The 21038-nt window shown below is 38.5% G+C and overlaps 1 non-coding gene across 1 annotated transcript; it reads right to left on the reverse strand.

The window, feature by feature from the left end:
* On the reverse strand, positions 1 to 107 carry LOC120266344. Its single transcript, XR_005538144.1, has one exon. It is a non-coding gene; the product is annotated as a small nucleolar RNA R71 (small nucleolar RNA).
* Positions 108 to 21038: the final 20931 nt, after the last annotated feature.

Consider the following 21038-nt stretch of genomic DNA (forward strand, 5'->3'; position numbering starts at 1 on the left):
AAGCTTAGAAATGAGATCTCATCCTTTGTACAGTCGAAATTGGAGTCTCTATTTGAGATGTGGGAAAGGTTCAAGGAGCTCCTGAGAAAGTACCCGCAACACGGATTCTCGGAGTGGATGATTGTTTAGACCTTTTACAACGGGTTGAATCCGAATACAAGGCAACTCTTGGATGTGGCCGCAGGAGGTACCTTAGGTAGCAAGACCCCCGGTGAGGCCCGTCAACTAATTGAAGAAATGGGGTTAAATAGCTACCGATAGAATACTAGGGAGAAGAAAAAGGTGGCCGGGCTCCATGAGATAAATGCAGTAACTTTATTGGCGGCTCAAGTGGAATCATTGAGTAAGAAGTTAGATCTTCTAACATCAAATAGAGTGGCGGCCGTGACTACTTGCACCGTGTGTGGTGGAGGACATGTTCTCTCTGATTGCCCTATCTCTATTGGTGATGCATCTTCGGTTGAGAATGTCGATTTTCTGGGTAATGCAATGAGGAACCAAGGGAATCCATATGGCAACACCTATAATCCGGGTTGGAACAATCATCCCAATTTTTCCTAGAGCAACCAAGGTGCACAAAAGGCCATGGGGGCACTGGGTTTACAACAACAACAAGCCCCAAACATGGAACACAGAGTTTCAGGTTTGGAGACCAGAATGACCGATTTGGAAAAGGCCTTGACTAGGTTTGTGCAATCATCAAATACAAGGTTTCAATCAGTCGAGGCTACACTTCACAACCACACCGCCTCTTTGCACAATCTTGACAATCAAGTGGGGCAGATTGCGAAGTCTATATTGGATAGGCCACAAGGAAGCTTGCCGAGTAATATCGAGACCAATCCTAGAGAGCATGTGAAGGCAATCACTTTGAGAATTGGTCATGAGGTTGAAGGTAGGCTTCTGAGTGAGAGGCCCAATGAATACGCACCCAAGGTTATAGAGGTTGAGGAGGAAGCAAGCAAAGAGAAGGAGTTGGCACCCCCACCTTTCAAGCCAAGAATCCCTTATCCCTCTAGATTGAAGAATGATCAAGGGGATGAATAGTACAAGAAGTTCCTGAGTTTGTTCAAGCAACTCCACATCAATATTCCTTTTGTTGAGGCATTGGCCCAAATGCCTAAGTATGCAAAATTCTTGAAGGACTTGTTGACTAATAAGAGAAAGTTAGAGGAGAGTGCTTCAGTGATCTTAGATGCGTCTTGCTCAACGGTGTTGCAAAAGAACATGCCGAACAAGAAGAAAGACCCGGGAAGCTTCATCATTCCGTGTAATATTGGCAATTTGGGTGAAGAAATGGCATTGGCAGACTCAGGGGTCATTATCAACGTCATGCCATACATCTTCTTTAAGAAGCTAGGCTTGGGCAAGCCTAGACCCACTCGGATGACTTTGCAATTCGTGGATCGAACGGTGAGACATTCGAAGGGTATCATCGAAGATATGCTTGTCAAGGTGGACAAGTACATTTTTCCTGTAGATTTTGTGGTGCTAGACGTCGATGAGGATGAGGATGTACCTTTCATACTTGGGAGACTATTCTTGCAGACTTCCAAGGCATTGATTGACATGGACGATGGGGAGCTAACATTGAGAGTTGGAGATGACAAGCTCACATACCGCCTTGGTGAAGCCATGCGACATTCTCTTGATTTTGATTATATTTTGTATTTTCTAGACACCATTGATGAGATTGTTGATGAATATATACAGGAAATGTTAAATCTAGACCTATACCACGGTTTGTTCGATCAAGAGGTGGAAAACGAACAAGTTATGATGCTTGGTCCAACTGAAGAAGTACCATCTACTCCGGGGATCCTGAAGAAGGTGCTCCGGAAGGTGAAGAGGGTGAGAATACACCACTGAAAATGCTCCAAGGCTGTTGGAGATGCGCGTGAACCGAACAAATTAGATGCAACATTGCTAGGTGGTCCCAAGCCCGATAACTCCCCTTCTACATTTAAGAGACTTTGCTCATCATGCTTTCAAGCTATGCGTAAGAGGGCAACCTTCATCTATAAACCCCTATGATGTAAGACAAGGTACGTCAAGCTTAGTGACATAAAACAAGCGCTTCTTGGGTGGCAACCCAAGTGTTACTGTTTTCTTGGTTAGAAGTCTAGTGTTTGCACGAATAAAGTGTTGAGTGTTGGTGTCTTGATTTTTAGATGCCTTTGATGTGCTTTTATTGTGGGTTTTAATTTCATTGTGTGTTTTTATGTGGATTTAGTGAAGTTTTGGTTGTTTGAGCTATCTCTCATGTTTTCCGCTAGTTTAGTTTGCATAATAGGGTAGGCTCTGAGTGTGTAAACATGTTCAGGAATTTTCGGCAGAGCCTGCAGAGTTTTTAAGGCATCCAGGGAAAACGCATGGGCGTGTGGAATTTCCATACGCCCGTGGATCTGTATTACGAGCTCATCAAGAGAAGGCACAGGTACATGGACTAGCCCCTGTGAGCGACCTCGTGACTTTCACACGCCTATGGGTAATTTCCACATAGGCATGCATTTTCCAGCAGAGACTTCTCAACTTATCCTAAGAGCACACAGGGGCGTGGACTCACCCTTGTGGGTGAACTTGTGAAAAACTCACAGTCCTAGGTAATTTCCGCACGCCCGTGCGAAACTCTGCAGAAGAGCTCTCTCCATCGCGAGAAGGCACAGGGCATGCACTTGCCCCTGTGAGTTGGGCTTGTGAATGTCCACGCCCGTGCGGAATTTCCACACAGGCGTGCGGAATACTTAGAGATTTTTCTAGCTTGGACAGAGAAGCCAAAAGGGAATGCGGCTGCCCCTTTGGGTCGGGCACACGGGCGTGGGTATTTTCAGCATAACCGTGTGGTTGTGTTCAGAGAGATTAAGTGTTATCTCGAGAGCGGACAGGGCGTGTGTCTGTGACAAGGTCCCCTTGCGTATATCGCGCAAGTGCACTGGTTTGTCAAAGTAATAATCCCGGGTGAGCGGGTATCGAATCCACAGGGAGTAGGGAATAAAAATAATTAATTCAATTCTTAGCTATGTAAAAGATCAATGATAATGAGTGTGACAATGATTCAATTCTCAACAGTAAAAGCAACAAGTAAGAGAGCAAAAGTAAAGAAGGGGGTAAGGCAATCGATAAAGATGGGGTACCCAGATAATGCTCAGCCTAGGATAATTGTTTCAAGTACAAGAACCCTCTATTATGCTTCCTAATCAATGTAGTGGTGAGTTGTGGAAATCCTTAATTACATAGTCCCAAATATAAGGTCAACTATGCCTAACTCTATACATGTCCCGGAGGAGAAATCGAACAATCTCAACACCTCGTACTCGCACAGAGTTGCAATAAGCTCTAGGGATTCCAACTGATAAATCTCTTCCTTATAATAGACCTAATCCTTTGGTTCATGTGGAAGGTCCCTAACCACAATTGAGCCCTAGATACTAAGATCACCTCAACGCTTTACTCCGTTGCACGTGCAACTAAGCCCCAATGGAAGTTCATCCCTTAGACCATTCACTCTATTAAGACCGTAAAGAACTCGAGGAATGGAGGTAGAATCTATCACGCCGGAGGGGAAAGGGGACGCTCCTGTACCTCTCGACTCACCCTCTCAACCCTCTCCAACCTAGCTTTGTCTAACGCTCATGGTGTGTCACTTGATAAGTGCTTGTGCGATATGAATGCGAAGCATTATTTCCTTATGTTGAGCATTACTTTCCTCGGGTTTTTACACTAATATATGTGTTTTTATGTTACTTTCGTGCATTTAGGGTTGTGAAACCAATTATGAAGGAAAAAAGCCAATGTGGATCACAATGCACCGATTTTGGACGAAATCTTGCTATAGTTCAAACGCGAAGATATAAGTCGGGTGCGAGATGCTAGAGTGTGTGCCAACCTCCCCGTAGTTGAGTTTACACAACCATTTGGAGGGGTACAAGGGCAGTCACACTCAAGCATTCCGACTTATGCACATAGAGCAAGATCTCCATCATCTTATCCGTCATTGAAGAAGCAAAGCGATTCACGGCATAAACGTAGCCCGCTTATGTTACCCTCAATGAAAAAGTGGATTCGGGAGTATTTTTTTGGCATAGTACTCGAAAGCGAGTTACTCGTAGCAAAATCACCGTATCTAGTTATTGACACCGACACTTAAGGCATCTTTTACCTTCTTTGTTCTTATTTTTTTCGCATTTTATTTTTCTTCATTTTATTTTTGGATTTGTATACTCGTAAAAGGATTTTTCCCTCCGAGTTTAGTTTCATTTTGTTGTCTCGAGTTGTATTCATTGCTCTATATTTTTGTATACTCGAGTTGTTTTTGTTTTATTGAGCTTCACTGAACCCCCTCGTGTATGCGTGCAGATGGTCTTGTCATCATGGGAATTAAGACTTTGTCATGGGCATGGTGTGTGAGCTTCACAACCCGTTGGAACATTACGCCCAAGTACTTAGCTCTATCAAACGCCACACTAGGAGTCAGGGGAGTATTGTTTTGATTGCTTCCCCCACATATATTCTTCATTGATATACATTATGAGTGGGCTTGCATGTGTACATTGAGGACAATGTACAACTTAAGTGTGGGGGGGGGGGGAGTTTCATAGTGCACACATCTTTTTTATTGTTCTTGATTGTTATATGCTCACATAGCCAATGGCGGTTCACCTTAGTTGCAATGATTGTATTCTTAAGTCTGGGAGAATTGTTAACATTGAATGGTTTCATTCTCTAGTTCTTGCTTGAATTTTTAGGAATTTTTGCCCGATTTACACTTAGTGCACTACTCATTTTTTTTTTAAACTCCTTTGGAAACTCAAGTTCGATGTTAAAGGGACTAGTTATAGTTGTTTCTTGTGTTAAATTCAAAAGCTACTCTCATAAGTCGGATACTAGTTATGCCCTAATGAGAGAAAGAACTATCTCATGGGATGAGTGAAAGCTACCACCCCGGTAGAAAGAGCTACCACCTCGAAAGTGTGAAAGCCACCTTAGCGGCCGCTTGGGAAAGGGCTACCTTAGAGGATGTGTGGAGCTACTACTGCTTTTGAAATGTTCGTTGTTTTCTTGTTGTAGATAAATAAGTCCCTTATACTTAGAGCTTTGAGGTGTATACTTTGGGTTGACTTGAGTGAGTTCACACACTTACACGATTTCGGGTTTGTTGTCCTTTTTTATTCAAGTTTTTTTAGCTAGAGCATTGATTTTTTTCGTATTTAGTGTTGAAATTTCCCTTTCTTGTAGAATGCTCTCTTTGTATGCTTTGGTGAACCTAAGGCCAAGCACTTCCAATATTTCCTTCTTCCATACGCATAACATTTTAATTTTTGCTTGAGGACAAGCAAAAGCTTAAGTGTGGGGGAGTTTGATAAGTGCTTGTGCGATATGAATGCGAAGCATTATTTCCTTATGTTGAGCATTACTTTCCTCGGGTTTTTACACTAATATGTGTGCTTTTATGTTACTTTCGTGCATGTAGGGTTGTGAAATCAATTATGAAGGAAAAAAGCCAATGTGGATCACAATGCAACGATTTTGGACAAAATCTTGCTAAAGTTCAAACGCGAAGATATAAGTCAGGTGCGAGATGCTAGAGTGTGTGCCAACCTCCTCGTATTTGAGTTTACACAACCATTTGGAGGGGTACAAGGGCAGTCACACTCAAGCATTCCGACTTATGCACATAGAACAAGATCTCCATCATCTTATCCGTCATTGAAGAAGCAAAGCGATCCATTGCATAAACGTGTGCCCGTTTATGTTACCTCGATGAAAAGTGGATTCGGGAGTATTTTTGGCATAGTACTGTAGCAGTTACTATTCACAGCCGGCCGAAAATCACAAAAACAGAGAATCCACACGGGCGTGTGGAAATTATCCACGGCCGTGTGGAAATTCCGCACGGGCGCGTGTTCCGTACACGCCCGTGGAGTCGCCCGATTCCAGCCCTATTTAAAGCCGATTTCAGCCCCTATTTCAGTATTCTTTTCTCCATCTTTTCCCCAACTTGTGAGAGGACTTCAGCTAGGGTTTCGAGGGGTATTGGCCAAGGTTTTGGAGAAGTTCTACGGCTCTGACATCGTGATTCCATTAGGAAGAAGGTTGGTAGGGGAGCTTCGATCGAGGCGTATCCTATACCGGACGAAGGAATCTTTGGACGACGAGTAGAAGACTCTCCACAAAACCATCGACACAACCATCGAGGGGGTTTCTTTATGGATTCATTGCTTTTACATTCGATTTCTTTGATTGTATTAAGCTCCATGGAGAGCTAAACCTCTAGTGGGTACTTGGATGATTGTGAACCCTAGGATGTATTTGTTTCATTGAACTTCTTTATTATGCTTTCAATAAATTAATGTTTATTATGAGTTCCAACCTTGAATGCTTGATTGTATGAACATTTCCCCTAGAGTGACACTAGGGTTGAGAGTTCTTGTTGGTAACCTTGTGAGTGAGTGACACACCACGAGCGTTAGACAAAGCTAGGTTGGAGAGGGTTGAGAGGGTGAGTCGAGAGGTACAGGAGCATCCCCTTTCTCCTCCGGCGTGATAGATTCTACCTCCGTTCCTTGAGTTCTTTGCAGCCATAATAGAGTAAGTGGTCTAAGGGATGAACCTCCGCTGGGGCCTAGTTGCACGTGCAATGGAGTGAAGCGTTGAGAGGATCTTAGTATCTAGGGCTTAATTGTGGCTAGGGACCTTCCGCCTGGACCAAAGGGTTAGGTCTATATTTAGGAAGAGATTTATCACTTGGAATCCCTAGAGTTCATTGCAACTCTATGCCAGTGCGAGGTGTTGACATTGTTCGATTTCTTCTCCGGTACTTGTATAGAGTTAGGCATAGTTGACCTTAGATTTGGGACTATGTATGTAAGGATTTCCACGACTCACCATTGCATTGATTAGGAAGCATAATAGAGAGTTCTTGCACTTGAAGCGATTATCGTAGGTGAAGCATTATCCGAGTACCCCATCTTTATCGATTGTCTTACCCTCTTCTTACTTTTGCTCTTTCACTGGTTGATTTTATTGTTAAGAATTGAATCAATTTCACACCTATCACAATTGATCTTCCACATAGCTAAGAATCAAATTAAGTATTTTCACTCCCTACTCCCTGTGGATTCGACCCCGCTCACCCGGGATTATTACTTCGACAAGCCCGTGCATTTGCGGGATATAAGCAAGGGGAATTTGTCATCACTCACTCACAAGGTTACCAACAAGGACTCTCAACCCTAGTGTCACTCTAGAGGAAATGTTCATACAATCAAGCATTCAAGGTTGGAACTCACAATAAACATCAATTTATTGAAAGCATAATAAAGAGGTTCAAAGAAACAAATACATCCTAGGGTTCACAATCCCCAAGTACCTACTAGGGGTTTTAGCTCTCCATGGAGCTAAGTACAATCAAAGAAATAGAATGTAAAAGTAATAAATTGATAAAGAAACCCCATCGATAGTCGTGTCGATGGTCTTGTGGAAAGTCCTCTACTCGTCGTCCAAGGATTCCCTAGTCCGGTATAGGATACGCCTTAAAGGAAGCTCCCCTACCAACCTTCTTCCTAAGGAATGACGATGTCAGAGCCGTAGAACCTCTCCAAAACCCTAGCCAATACCCCTCGAAACCCTAGCCGAAGCCCTCTCTCAAGTTGGGGAAAAGATGGAGAAAAGAATACAAAAATCGGGGCTGATTCGGCTTTAAATACGGCTAGAATCGGGCGACTACACGGGCGTGGATGCTTCACACGCCCGTGCGGAATTTCCCCACGGGCGTGGGTAATTTCCACACGCCCATGTGGATTCTCTGAAACTGCGATTTTTTGGCCGGCTGTGAACAGTAACTGCATAGGTCAGAATGCTCCAAATGGATGTGCCAAACTCGAATACGAGGAGGTTGGCACACACTCTAGCATCTCACATCGACCTATGTCTTCGCGTTTGAACCTTAGCAAGATTTCCTCCAAAATCGGTGCATTATGATCCACATTGGCTTCTTTTCTTCATACTTGGCCTCACAACCCTACCTGCACGAAAGTAACATAAAAACACACATATTAGTGTAAAAACCCGAGAAAAGTAATGCTCAACATAAGGAATGAACGCTTCACATTCATATCGCACAATCACTTATCAGTCTGCCCTGTGGTTCTCCCCTGTGGAGGCGCACGGGCGTGGGTAATTTCCGCACGCCCGTCCGAATGTACAGAATGCCAAGAGGCGTGAGTTCCTTTTAAAGGATCACCGTTCCTCTTCATCCTAACATTCTCCATTCTTCTGAGAGCACTCTCACATCGTTTCCCGACCTCGCATTGCCTATTTTTAAGGATTTTTACTTGGTTTTTGACCGATTCAAGGTTTTCAATCTCAACTCATCAGTAAGCCCTATCTTTTGTTTTGTTTTCTTTGCCAATTTTTGATCTTAATCAATGAAACTAGTTAATAATGCTTCGTTTCTACAATTAGAATGATTATGCATGTTAAGAACAAACTTAGAAGCGATTTAAAAGTGTATTTTTGGATTTTTGAGTCACGACCATGCGTTTTTCAAGCCCCGTGGATCCACACGGGCGTGCGGATCCACACAGGCGTCTGGAAATTCCTCACGACTGTGTGGATTTCTGCAGCATTACTTAATTAACTGATTTAATCGATTTTCTTTCAAATTTTTACAGATTATGGCAGCTCGGGATATCAAATTCAAGATCACCCGGGACCTCAGATTCGTTAATCTAGAACTGCTCATTCTCGGGCAAGCCCACTGCTAGAGATGCGTGGGAGACCACATGTGATAAAGAAATTAAAAAAACTGGGGCTCGCTCATATGGTCCAGCATCATACCCCCTAAATGGTATGTTGTACCATAGCTGATTGCCCACTAATGAAAACGTTAAGAGTATCTCCATGGCATCAAAATGCGACATATGTAACGGTAATGTGGAATCATCCAATCGATCAAAGAAGCAAGCCAAGAAATGGCCACGTGAGTCGTCCCCTGAGTCCTAGAGCAAGAGATTCACTATCCCCAGCATCAGGCTCATTTTGACGTCTGTGGAGATGAGTTCGTAGATGAGGTCGAGGATCTAGTTTCGGTGGATGGATGTAGGCAGTTATTGTCGACTAGGGAGCCAGCCATTCGTGAGCTTACACTTGAGGTCTTATCGTTATTCGAGTTCGATAGATTTTATGCCAGATTCGAAAGCCTCGATGCCATTCAGTTTAGAGCATTTTTACATTACCATAGCATGAGCATCACTCAGGTTTCAATTTGGCTTGGCTTGTACGAGGAGGCATTTACAGACAGATTACCGACAGATTACTTCGGAGCGTTGACCCCATAGAGAGCTTACCGAGTGTTGTGTGGTCAGGGCAAGTATGAGCCGGGGGTGTCCAAGGCCATGTGCCTTTCCTGACCTACGTACCGATATTTACATGCCATTTTGAGCAGGTCGGTGAATGGCCATGGTGATAGCACTGGCGTTCTGAGCCAGTAGGAGCTTCTGTACTTGTATTCGATGGTGCAGTGCATAACGATTCATCTACGACACATCATCGCAGAGTATATCCGATATTAGGGGCAGTATGCCAGATTGGAGCGATCTTCTCAAGTCCCTACATTGCAAGACTAGTTTTGGGCATGGGTCTCTTGGATGCGATTCGCGGGGCCGAGAAGACGAGTACACCTACGCCCCTAAGCCTGGAGACGATGAGATTGATGGGTATGGTCTGCAGGGTTCGGACGGGAGTTTATGCTTTGGTTCTACGAGCTCCAGAGATAGCTGAGGATGAGAGTGATGATGTCGAGGCTTCTTAGCCTGCTCCTAATCCTCAGCTAGGACCGATGGAGAACGAGGCACCTCTGGTGGCAGAGGACTCACCCCCAATACGCATGTTTTCACCATCTCGAGCACATGATCGCTTTGAGAGGCTCAAAAGTACTGTGGGGGTGATACGGATAGAGGTCACTGAGGTCCAAGCAGAGATTGCTGAGATTTGGGCTGCGCAGGCCGCACAGTATAAAGAGTTCATGGCACGTTTTGACATGTTACAGCATATTTTAGAGCAAGACGTCGCCTGGTTATTTATCTTGCAGCCAAGGACTCCTCAGGCCCCTCAGGCATCACCATCACCACCTCTTCCAGCACCCTTCGATCTAGTACCCGCAGTAGCAGAGGAGCCAGAGCGCGGTACTGACACTTGATTTATTTCCTTTCGTCTTATTACTTCTGCATTTTTATTCCGTACATGTATACTCAGAAAGGACTTTTCTTCTGAGTTTATTTTCATTTTATGTTCTCGAGTTGTATTCACTTCCTTATCTTTTATATACTCGAGTTGTTTTTGATTTATTAAGCTTCATTGAACCCCCTCGTATATGCGTGCAGATGGTCTTGTCATCATGGGAATTGAGACTTTGTCAGGGGCACGACCAATGGTGCTTCTGCACTTAGCCGTGTGTGCTTCACAACCCGATTGGAACATCACTCCCAAGGATTTAGCTCCATCAAATACAGCACTTGGAGTTAGGGGAGTATTGTTTTGATTCTTTCTTCCACATTTGTTCTTTATTGATATACGTTATGAGTGAGCTTGCATGTGTACATTAGGGACAATGTACAACTTATGTGTGTCTGTGTGGGGGGGTGAGGGAAGTTTCATAGTGCACACATCTCTTTTATATTAATTTTGATTGATATACATGCTCACATAGCCAATGGCGGTTCACCTTAGTTGCAATGATTGTATTCTTGAGTTTAGGAGAATTTTTAACATTGAATGTTCTCATGCTCTTGTTTTTGCTTGAATTTCTAGGAATTGTTGCCCGATTGACACTTGTTGCACTACTCACTCTTTAAACTCTTTTGGAAACTCAAGTTTGATGTAAAAGGGACTAGTTATATTTGTTTCTTTTGTTAATTCTTAAAAAAATGGTGAAATGAAAGAAAAGAACAAAATAGTTTTATTGTTTATTTGTGTTTGTTGGGTGGAAAGAGCTACCAGCTATGAAGTATGAAAATACTCTCATAAGTCGGATACCAGTTATGCCCTAATGAGATAAAGAGCTATCTTATAAGATGAGTGAAAGCTACCACTCTGGTAGAAAGAGCTACCACCTTGAAAGTGTGAAAGCCACCTTAACGGCCGCTTTAGAATGGTCTACCTTACAGGATGTGTGAAGCTACTACCATCTTTGAAATTTTGTTACTGTTTGTAGATAAATAAGTCCCTTGTACTTAGAACTTTGAGGAGTATACTTTGGGTTGTTTTGAGTGAGTTCACACACTTACACTATTTCGGGTTTGTTGTCTTTTTTGATTCATGTTTTTAGCTAGAGCATTGATTTTTCATATTTAGTGTTGAAATTCCCCTTACTTGTAGAATGCTCTCTTTGTAAGCTTTGGTGAACCTAAGGCCAAGCACTTCCAATATTTTCTGTCATCTATGCACATATGGTTTAATTTTTGGTTGAGGACAAGCAAAAGCTTAAATGTGGGGGAGTTTGATAAGTGCTTGTGTGATAAGAATACGAAGTGTTCTTTCCTTATGATGAGCATTACTTTTATCGAGTTTTAACGCTAATATGTGTGTATTTATGTTACTTTCATGCATATAGAGTTGTGAAGCTGAATATTAGAGAAAGAAGCCAATGTAGACCGTGAATGCACCATTTGTAGGAAATCTTGAGAAGGTTCAAACGCGAAGACATAAGTTGGATTTAAGATGTGAGAATGTGTGCCAACCTCCTTGTATTCAAGTTAGCACAATAATTTGGAGGGGCACAAGGATAGTCACATTCAAGTATTCCGGCTTATGCATGTATAGCAAGATCTCCACCAACGTGTTCGTTTATTGAAGAAGCAAAGTGATCTACGGTGTAAACGTGTGCCCGTTTATGTTACCTCGATGAAAACATGGATTCAGGAGTGTTTTAGGCCGGTACTGTAGCAGGATATTGGATCAAACACTATAGCAAACATTGTAGCTCTAAATACATCTCAAGAATTAATCCCAAGAAAAAAGTAAATTCATTAATCAATCTCTAAGATAGAATTAATTTCAAAACAAAAATCTGAAGCAAATGAATTAACCAGATAAAACAATATATATCTGACAACGCCCCTTGCGTATGTCCCGCAAGTGCACAGGTTTGTCGAAGTAATAAAATAGCAGGTGAGTGGGTATCGTATCCACAGGGAGTAGGGAGTAAAAATAATTAAATTGTTTCTTAACAAAGCGAAATATGAATAGTAATTTGTGTGACAAGTTGTAATGCAAACAAAAGTCAAAGAGACAAGAGAGAAAGCACAAGTAAAGGAGTGGTAAGGCAATCGATATAAATGGGGCACTCGGATATTGATCCGCCTAGGACAATCATTTCAAGTGCAAAAACCCTCTATTATGCTTCCTAACTAATGCATTAATGAGTCATGGAAATCCTTTAATACATGGTCCGAAATCTAAGGTCAACCATGCCTAACCCTATGCATGTCCCGGGGGAGAAATTGAACAATCTCTCAACCTTGCACTCATATAGAATTGCAACAAGTTCTAGAGATTCCAAGTGATAAATCCTCTTCCTATATGTAGACCTAACCCTTTGGTCCAAGCGGAAGGTCCCTAGCCACAATTAAGCCCTATATGCTAAAATCACTTCAACGCTTCACTCCCTTGCACTCGCAACTAAGCCCCAGCGGAAGGTCATCCCTTAGCCCATTCACTCTACTATGACCGCAAAGAACTCAAGGAATTAGAGGTAGAATAAATCACAACAGAGGAGAAAGGGGACGCTCCGCTACCTCTCGACTCACCCTCTCACAACTCTCCAATTTAGCTTTGTCTAACTCTCATGGTGTGTCACTCACACACAAGGGTTACCAACAAGAACTCTCAACCCTACTGTCACTCTAAGGAAGTATTCATACAATCAATGCATTCAAGATTGGAACTCAATAAAAATATCAATTAATGAAAACATAATAACAAGGTTCAATCAAACGAATACATTCTAGGGTTCACAATCCAAGTACCCACTAGGGGGTTTAGCTCTCCATGGAGCTAATTACAATCAATGAAATCCAATGTAAAAGCAATAAATCCATAGAAAACCCCCTCGATAGTCGTGACGATAGTCTTGTGGAGAGTCCTATAATCATCCAAAGGTCCCTTTGTCCAGCCTAGGATACACCTCGCCGGATCGGTGTCGACGAAACCTCTCCCACTAACCTTCTTCCAAACAGAGCACGATGTCGGAGCCGTAGAACCTCTCCCAATCCCTAGCCAATACTTCTCAAAAACCTAGCCGCAACCCTCTGTCAACTGGGTGAAAAGATGGAGAAACAAAATGTTGAAATCGAGGCTGAAATTGACTTTTAAAGGGCTGGAAACGGTAATCCACACGCCCCTGTAGATATTCCACACGGATTTCTGGAATTAACACATGGGCGTGTGGAATTTCCAGACGTCCGTGTGGCTTCTCTGGCCAACTCCTTCTTCGGTCGGCTGTGAACAGTATCTCTATAGTATTTTGCTACATTGTTGCTACAGTACCGGCCCAAAACACTCCCAAAACCATGCTTTCATCCAGGTACCATAAACGGGCACACGTTTACGTCGTAGATCACTTTACTTCTTCAATAAACAGCCACGTTGGTGGAGATCTTGTTATACATGCACAAGCCGGAATACTTAGAATGTGACTGCCTTTGTGCCCCTCCAAATCATTGTGCTAGCTTGAATACAAGGAGGTTGACACACATTCTAGCATCATGAATCCGACTTATGTCTTCGCGTTTAAACCTTCTTAAAGTTTCCTCCAAATGGTGCACTCACGATCTACATTGCCTTCTTTCTCTAAGATTCGTCTTCACAACCTTATATGCATGAAAGTAACATAAATACAAACATATTAGTGTTAAAACCCGATAAAAGTAATGCTCATCATAAGGAAAGAACACTTCGCGTTCTTATCACACAAGCACTCATCAATATCTAGAAAGGTCATCATGATGAGATAATAAAGAATCTCTTTAACCAAATTGATAAACTCATCATCCCATTTCTTGAGTGCAACAGGGTGGACATCTTCAATGTGCTTCTTACAGTATGCCACAACCTTGGAGAGCGTTTGCCATTAACCTCTGGAATCATCATCCCACCATCTCTGACTTTATAGGACATGGTCAAGAACTTCTTCGCCGTCTACTTCTCCAGTTCATACACCTCTCTGTCGAAGCTTTAAAGCTTGATTATCACCTTCTCCTGCTCCTCCTCAGCCATTACTAAACCCAGCTGAAGTGCGCTCCAATTGAATATTTTTTTTCCTTTAATGATTTGCCTAGATAGAAAAAATTTAAAAAATTATAAATTATAGTTGATATATTGAGTTATGAATAATATATATATAGATATACACACTACATATTAATGCTATCCCCTGAAATTCACTAATTTTGATAAACTTTTCTTTGATGGACATTTGGCTTCCTATGATAGGGGGTTTTTGATTTTTTAAAGAATTTGAGAAAACCAAAATATTACATCAACTCCTAATATGACTCGGACCGAAACCCTATCACCGAAACCCTAACTTTAAATCTCCAAATCCCTGACATTCCCCTTGCTTCTCCCACCTCTAATCGCTATCAGTACCTCTCTCTCCTCTCCTCCCTTCCAGTGACGTCCTCCTCCTCCTCTTCTTCCACTAATGCCCACATCACTGACTTTAAGAAGCTCTCCGTCCTTGGCAATGGCGGCACTATCTCCAAAGCTCGGCACCACCGCACCCTCGCTCTCTATGTCCTCAAGCTCCCATCCGCTTCCTCTTACTCCGCATCTCTCGGCTGCAAGCTCAACCTTCACCTCCGTGCCTTCCCTTGCCCACAGCGACGTGCTGCCGAATAGGAATCGTAGGCCGGAGCATGGTATCCTCCTTGGCAATGGCAAAGCCAAGCTCATCACAGATCATATCAAATGTAAGCAGGGAAAGAAGTAATAGCGTCCTGGAAGTAAGAGTATTAGAAGGAATACTCACTCCTCTTGCTCATCCTTCTCCTTCTTCTCAGCCTTCTCATCATCTTAGGGAATCCCTTCCTATGACTTTCAATTCTAATTATCTTCCTTTGAATCCAAGACATGATCCTTGCCATCCTCTTTCAAGCAATAATATCCCCAGATTCAATTCCTTGCATGATTTCTTAATTATTATTATCATTACATTCACTTCTAATGATCTTCCTTTATATCCAAGACCTGATCCTTGGTCTCCTCTTTCAAGAAATAATATCCCTAGGTCCAATTCCTTGCATGCTTTTTTAATTATTATTATCATTACACACATACACACACAATAGATCAAAAGATGTATTTTTCATGCATAGTTGGTTATGTATATGATCTATTTTATTGATTGGTTTTTTATAGGTCATGGGGAGAGGAAGAAGGAAGAGTGGGAAGAGAACAATCACAACAACAACAATAGCAATAATAATAGCAACAACAACATTAAGTGTGGAGAGGCAGCAGAATTAGAAGATGATGAATATTATTGGTGGGAATGGATTGTCAGTGGCTTACATAAGGATGAAGAAGGTGAAGCCGTGAAGGCAAGGAGAAAGGTGAGAGAACCAATGTTTTGTTTCAAAGCTATGAGTGAGATTGATGTTCTTGATGATGGCTATAAATGGAGAAAATATGACCAAAAAGCTGTCAAAAAAAACATAATTATTTATCTTCCTTCATCTCCTTCTTCTTTTTCATCTCTTTGATGATGTTTTTTGCATGGTAAGTAGGATTTGTTATGGTGTACTTGATTTACATGAGATCTTGATTATTGGTTTGGCCATTGTTTTATTAGTTAAACATGCATAGCTTGTGTATATATATGTGTGTGTATAAATGAGTTGTTTTGATAGATAAGAAGGATTGTACAGTTGTTGCAAGTGATTTTGTAGAAAGAGTCAATGAAACCTGAAAAGAACATTTATTGTGGAACTTTGAGCAACACTTGAGAATCCTAAGTCTACAGCTTATAAATGTAGATAATCATTTACTTAAAAAGATAGATTTGTGTGTGTGTGTGTGTGTGTGTGTGTGTGTGTGTGATGAGTTTAGTAAATCAAATGGGTAATAAATGTATGAGAAGAGATTATAGTTCAATTATTTCAGCAATCATGTATGTATTTGCTCTTCATTGTGTTTCTTACTCTTTTAACAGCAAAATTGAAGATCCAGAACAAGCATCAATAACTTTTGGAATTGGTAAATCAAATGGGTAATAAATGTATGAGATTATAGTTCAATTATTTTAGCAATCATGCATGTATTTGCTCTTCATAGTGTTTCTTAATCTTTGCAATTATATATTCCTGCACTTATATTCCTTCTTAATTTAATTGTACAGTTGTATTTTGGGCTGTTAATACATAATGATTTTGCAAGAGAATTCCATTATATCACTTCATTCACATGTATGTGTAGTCTATTAAACATTATTAATCCATGTAACTTAGAAAAGCAGTCCTCTTGATCCTTTTGTTAATTTTTCTTAAGGTTTTTATTTGGGAAAAAAAAACATACTAAAAAATCTCCTACAAGGTAAAAGGATTATTCTTCTTGCTAGATACCTTAGGCCCCATTATCGAGATAGTAATTTGCTCCAGTGATAAGAGACGAGTTAACTGATTTAACTGAACTCAAATTCAATGTACAGCAATGATACATAGGGACATTATTGGCCAGCAAAGGTTGTATTGCTCGTACTGGTTTACATACTTTCTCCATTCATTGGTAATGCTATTTTGTTTTCATAACCAAAGTAAGCCTTATGCCACCATTACATGTACTAATGCACAGTGAGCCTTTATTTTGAACGAGTATGAAGCTGAATAACATGTGCTGGAGAGAAGATGGTCGGACCTATACAATTAGGATGATTAATAGACACGTTAGTAGGTTAGTACTCTTTTGATAAGAAATCCGTTAAGAAATTAGTTAAGCATTTTGAAAATCCAGTCCTTTTCGATAGAGTTGATTGATTGAAATTTTATTTCCCAATTGAATTAATGTGTACATGTCCCACGTTTGGATGAAGATAAGCCACAATTGTTGACTTTGGCCATATATAATTGATGTTATCCTGCCACTCTATTAGCATCTTCACATCCATTGAATTTTTTTAACTTTTTATGTACTCTTATATAGGAAACTAGAGAAAAACCAATTATTGCTCCTTGGTTATAAAAGTATGTGATGCATTGTAACAAAGTATTAATTAGATTTGGTTCATTGTATGTAATACTTAAATATTATATATATTAGTCCTAATTTTCTATGTTGGGTAAAACTATTAATGATATATATATATATATATATATATATATATATATATATATATATATATATATATATATATATATATATATATATATATATATATGTTTCCTAAGAATATTTACTACATTATAACTTAAATATCAATTCATCATAGAAAGACAATGTAGAAATGTTAACATGTATGTATTCTATCTAAATAAATATAACTACTACAAAATTTAAGTTTCTAAATAAAATAACTAAACCATTATATGAAATATATATTTAAAAAACGAATTTTCTAAAAAAAATAAGTAAACCACAAATCCATTTTTTCCTAAAGAAATACTTAAACAAAATACATATTCCAATAATATATTTCACAATCCTTCATATCATACAAATATACTTCTCATACTGAAAATGATTTAAAAAAAATTGACATTAACAATGTTTTTTCCCTCAAAATTGATACTATTTTGAATATATTCGACTCGCGAGGTTCTTTAATCTAGTATATATATAAAAAGATTTCTAGACTTCCATGATATATATCTCTTAGTGCATCTTAAAATAAATATAGAATTATTTTTAAAATTATTTATTAATATAAATTTGCTTAATTTTAAAATTTAAATTTTGTAATTTTTTTATCCTATTTATTTAAAATTTATGTTTTTTTTTATTATAATCTTCATTTATACTATGATTATGACAATACAGAAGTATACATAGTATTTGAAGTCATATGAGGATTACACTGGAATGGAGATTCCCGTTGCCAGATCAGTATTGAACTAATATTTCACACTATCTAATTGTTTTGACATAATAAAATTATTGACAATCTAAATTATAATGTTGAATTGAATTAAGATTAAATTTATGGAGGCGTTTGAAATATACAGGACATGGACATCTCTCGTGTGAAAAAAATATTGTATAACATCATGTATTATTTTTATTTTATATTGTTTTATTTTATTTTATTTTTTTTTTGAGAAAGGCGACAAGCACCGGAACTCTGGGGGAGCACCGCTCACAACCAAACCGTGCTCTTACCTTGCGTGAGATAGAGATCAAACTTGGGAAGTCACGCTTGACACTCGAAGCAAACACCCTACGCAAGGGAGACCAAATGGTCGTTGGCTCAGGTATTATTTTTAGCTATATTAACAATTTCTAAATATCTCATCAAATAATTCAGAATTATGATGATAATTTTATGAAATTGTTTATATAGTTCGTTTTGAAGGATATAATAAATTTGAATTCTAGAAGAAGTTGGGTTTTATCTGATGCAAATAATAAAGGATAAAGAAGAAAAAAATAGAGAAAAAAAATATGATTGATGTAAAAAGGGATAATTTTAAGAAAAATAAAAAATAAAAATAAAAAAGTGATTGATAGGATAAACATGAAATGAAATACTCGAGATTTTTTTAAAAATAAATTCATATTAGACATCAGATATGTTTTCGGATTAAAAAAAGAAATAATTTAGATATCCGATGTATTTTCGGATTAAATTAAAAGATAAAAAAAACAATGATACATATATATAATAATTTAAAAAATAGATCTGATATATTTTTGGATAAAAAATATTAAATAAAAATAAATAATTAAAAAAATCAGTTAGCGATATGATATATATTGATGATGTCTTCTGAGTTATCATACATATAGTATTATATTACGGTATGCCAATTAGGTTTATTTTATTCTCTACTTTAATATAGATCTATTATCATGCTTTATTAGCAAATACTTTTTAACGAGTTCATGAGTTTTCGCGTTCATGAATGCGTTGCCATAGTTGATATCCGATAATTAATATAATCAAAGTAGAAACTCAAGTTAGCAAAGATTATGTTCTTTGGTTGTGCAAGGAAAAAAAATCAAAAAAGGTGAATTTGGGAAGGGATAAAAAAATATATAGGGTCTGATACGCAAAATTTTGAAGTACAACATAAATTTTTTTAATATTTCTATCCAAAAATTAAAAATTTAAATTATATAAAAAATAAATATAAATATCTTTATATCTTATATTGTTGAATCATAGATATGATTTTCATTAGCAATCTCATATAAAAAATAATATTATTTAACCGATTGATATATTTACCGAATTTATCATGTATTTTTTTAACAAAAAAATAATTTTACATATATTTTGAAAAATTTAAAAAAATATATATATAATTATGATTTACTAAATTGATTGATTATAAAAAAATTAATTAAAATATTGAACATGATAGAAGTTGTTTATTGTAAAACAAACATAAGATAATATAAAGAGTATTAAAAGTAATTTTATAATATTTTTGTCCAGAGAAGCTATCCATAAAATATCAAATATCGAACAAGACAAATAGTTATGCTGTACCACAACTACTTGTTCTGTTTTATAATGCTTGTGATGTACTTAGCTGCGTATCAAATGCACCCATAGTTTTCACAGAATTTATTTAAAAAAGATGGAGAGTCAAATGAGAATGTTTGCCGATTTGCATGAAAGAATTCATGAAAAATTGTGAGAAATGAAGGTTCTAGAGGCTATTTGCCAAATAAATAAATAAAAAATAAATAAATAAAATGAAATTTCGGGTTTGTTGGCAAAATCCTTATAAAAATGTAAGAACCATGAAACATTTTGGGTATATTGGTGAAAAATATGAAAAATAAATGTCTCGGGGTTCATTTGTGAAAATTAAATAATAATAATAATAATAATAATATTAAATGGGAAGAGCAAGAATTTCATAAACTTATTTGCAAAATTGTGTGAAAGTGTAGAAAATATGAAAAAATGGGTTTATATGCAAAATTGTGAGAAACAAGGACAAAATAATTAAAATTAAGGAGTCTACGGAAAATCTGTCAAAGGAGAAGAATTTAGGATATAACACGAAAAAAAGAAGATTTAAAGGGAAAAAAAATGTAAAAGAAAAAGAAATGCAGAGGAAAGGGATAGAATGGGGGTTTTAATAAAGATAGACAGTATTTTGGTAAATTTATAGAGATTTAGCCCAAAGTTTAATGCCTAATAGATTTCCATTTTTGAGATAGCTCGTCACTACTTATTGACGCTCACATAAGGGTATCAAGAGTCTCATGTATCTTGATGCTCACAGAAGGCTATCAAGACTCATGTTGAAGACAAAGACTCCATGTGATGTACAATGCATGGGAGCTCTCAATAAGAGTCTCATCATGTCTATTGTTGCTCACAAAAGGGTCTCAAGTAAAACAAAGACTCCCTGTGATGTATAATGCATGTGATCCATCAATTAGAGTCTCTCTCTTGATGCTCAGAGAAGGGTCTCAAGACTCATGTTGAAGACAAAGGCTCCCTATAAGATACAATGCATGGAAACTCTTAATGAGAGTCTCATCATCCCTCTTGATGCTCATAAAAAGTTCTCAAGAATATGTTTAAGACACACTCCTATAAGGTACAATGCAGGAGAGCTCTCAATGAAAGTCTTATCATGCCTCTTGATGCTCACAGAAGAGTCTCTAGACTCATGTTGATGTTCAAAACACATGTTATGTCAGAATTAATTATACTCTATTTAAATTGTTTGTACATAGTCTACAAGCTATTATGCAAAGTAAGCTAAAGAGTAAAAGTTTACCTCAGAATGATTTCTTTTAATTAGACTTACCTAACTAACCCTCTGGTTGTCCTACATTAAACGCTTCCAAGTACTAGCTGCACT

The sequence above is a fragment of the Dioscorea cayenensis genome, chromosome 1 (assembly GCF_009730915.1).
Source record: "Dioscorea cayenensis subsp. rotundata cultivar TDr96_F1 chromosome 1, TDr96_F1_v2_PseudoChromosome.rev07_lg8_w22 25.fasta, whole genome shotgun sequence".
Classification (NCBI taxonomy): domain Eukaryota; kingdom Viridiplantae; phylum Streptophyta; class Magnoliopsida; order Dioscoreales; family Dioscoreaceae; genus Dioscorea; species Dioscorea cayenensis.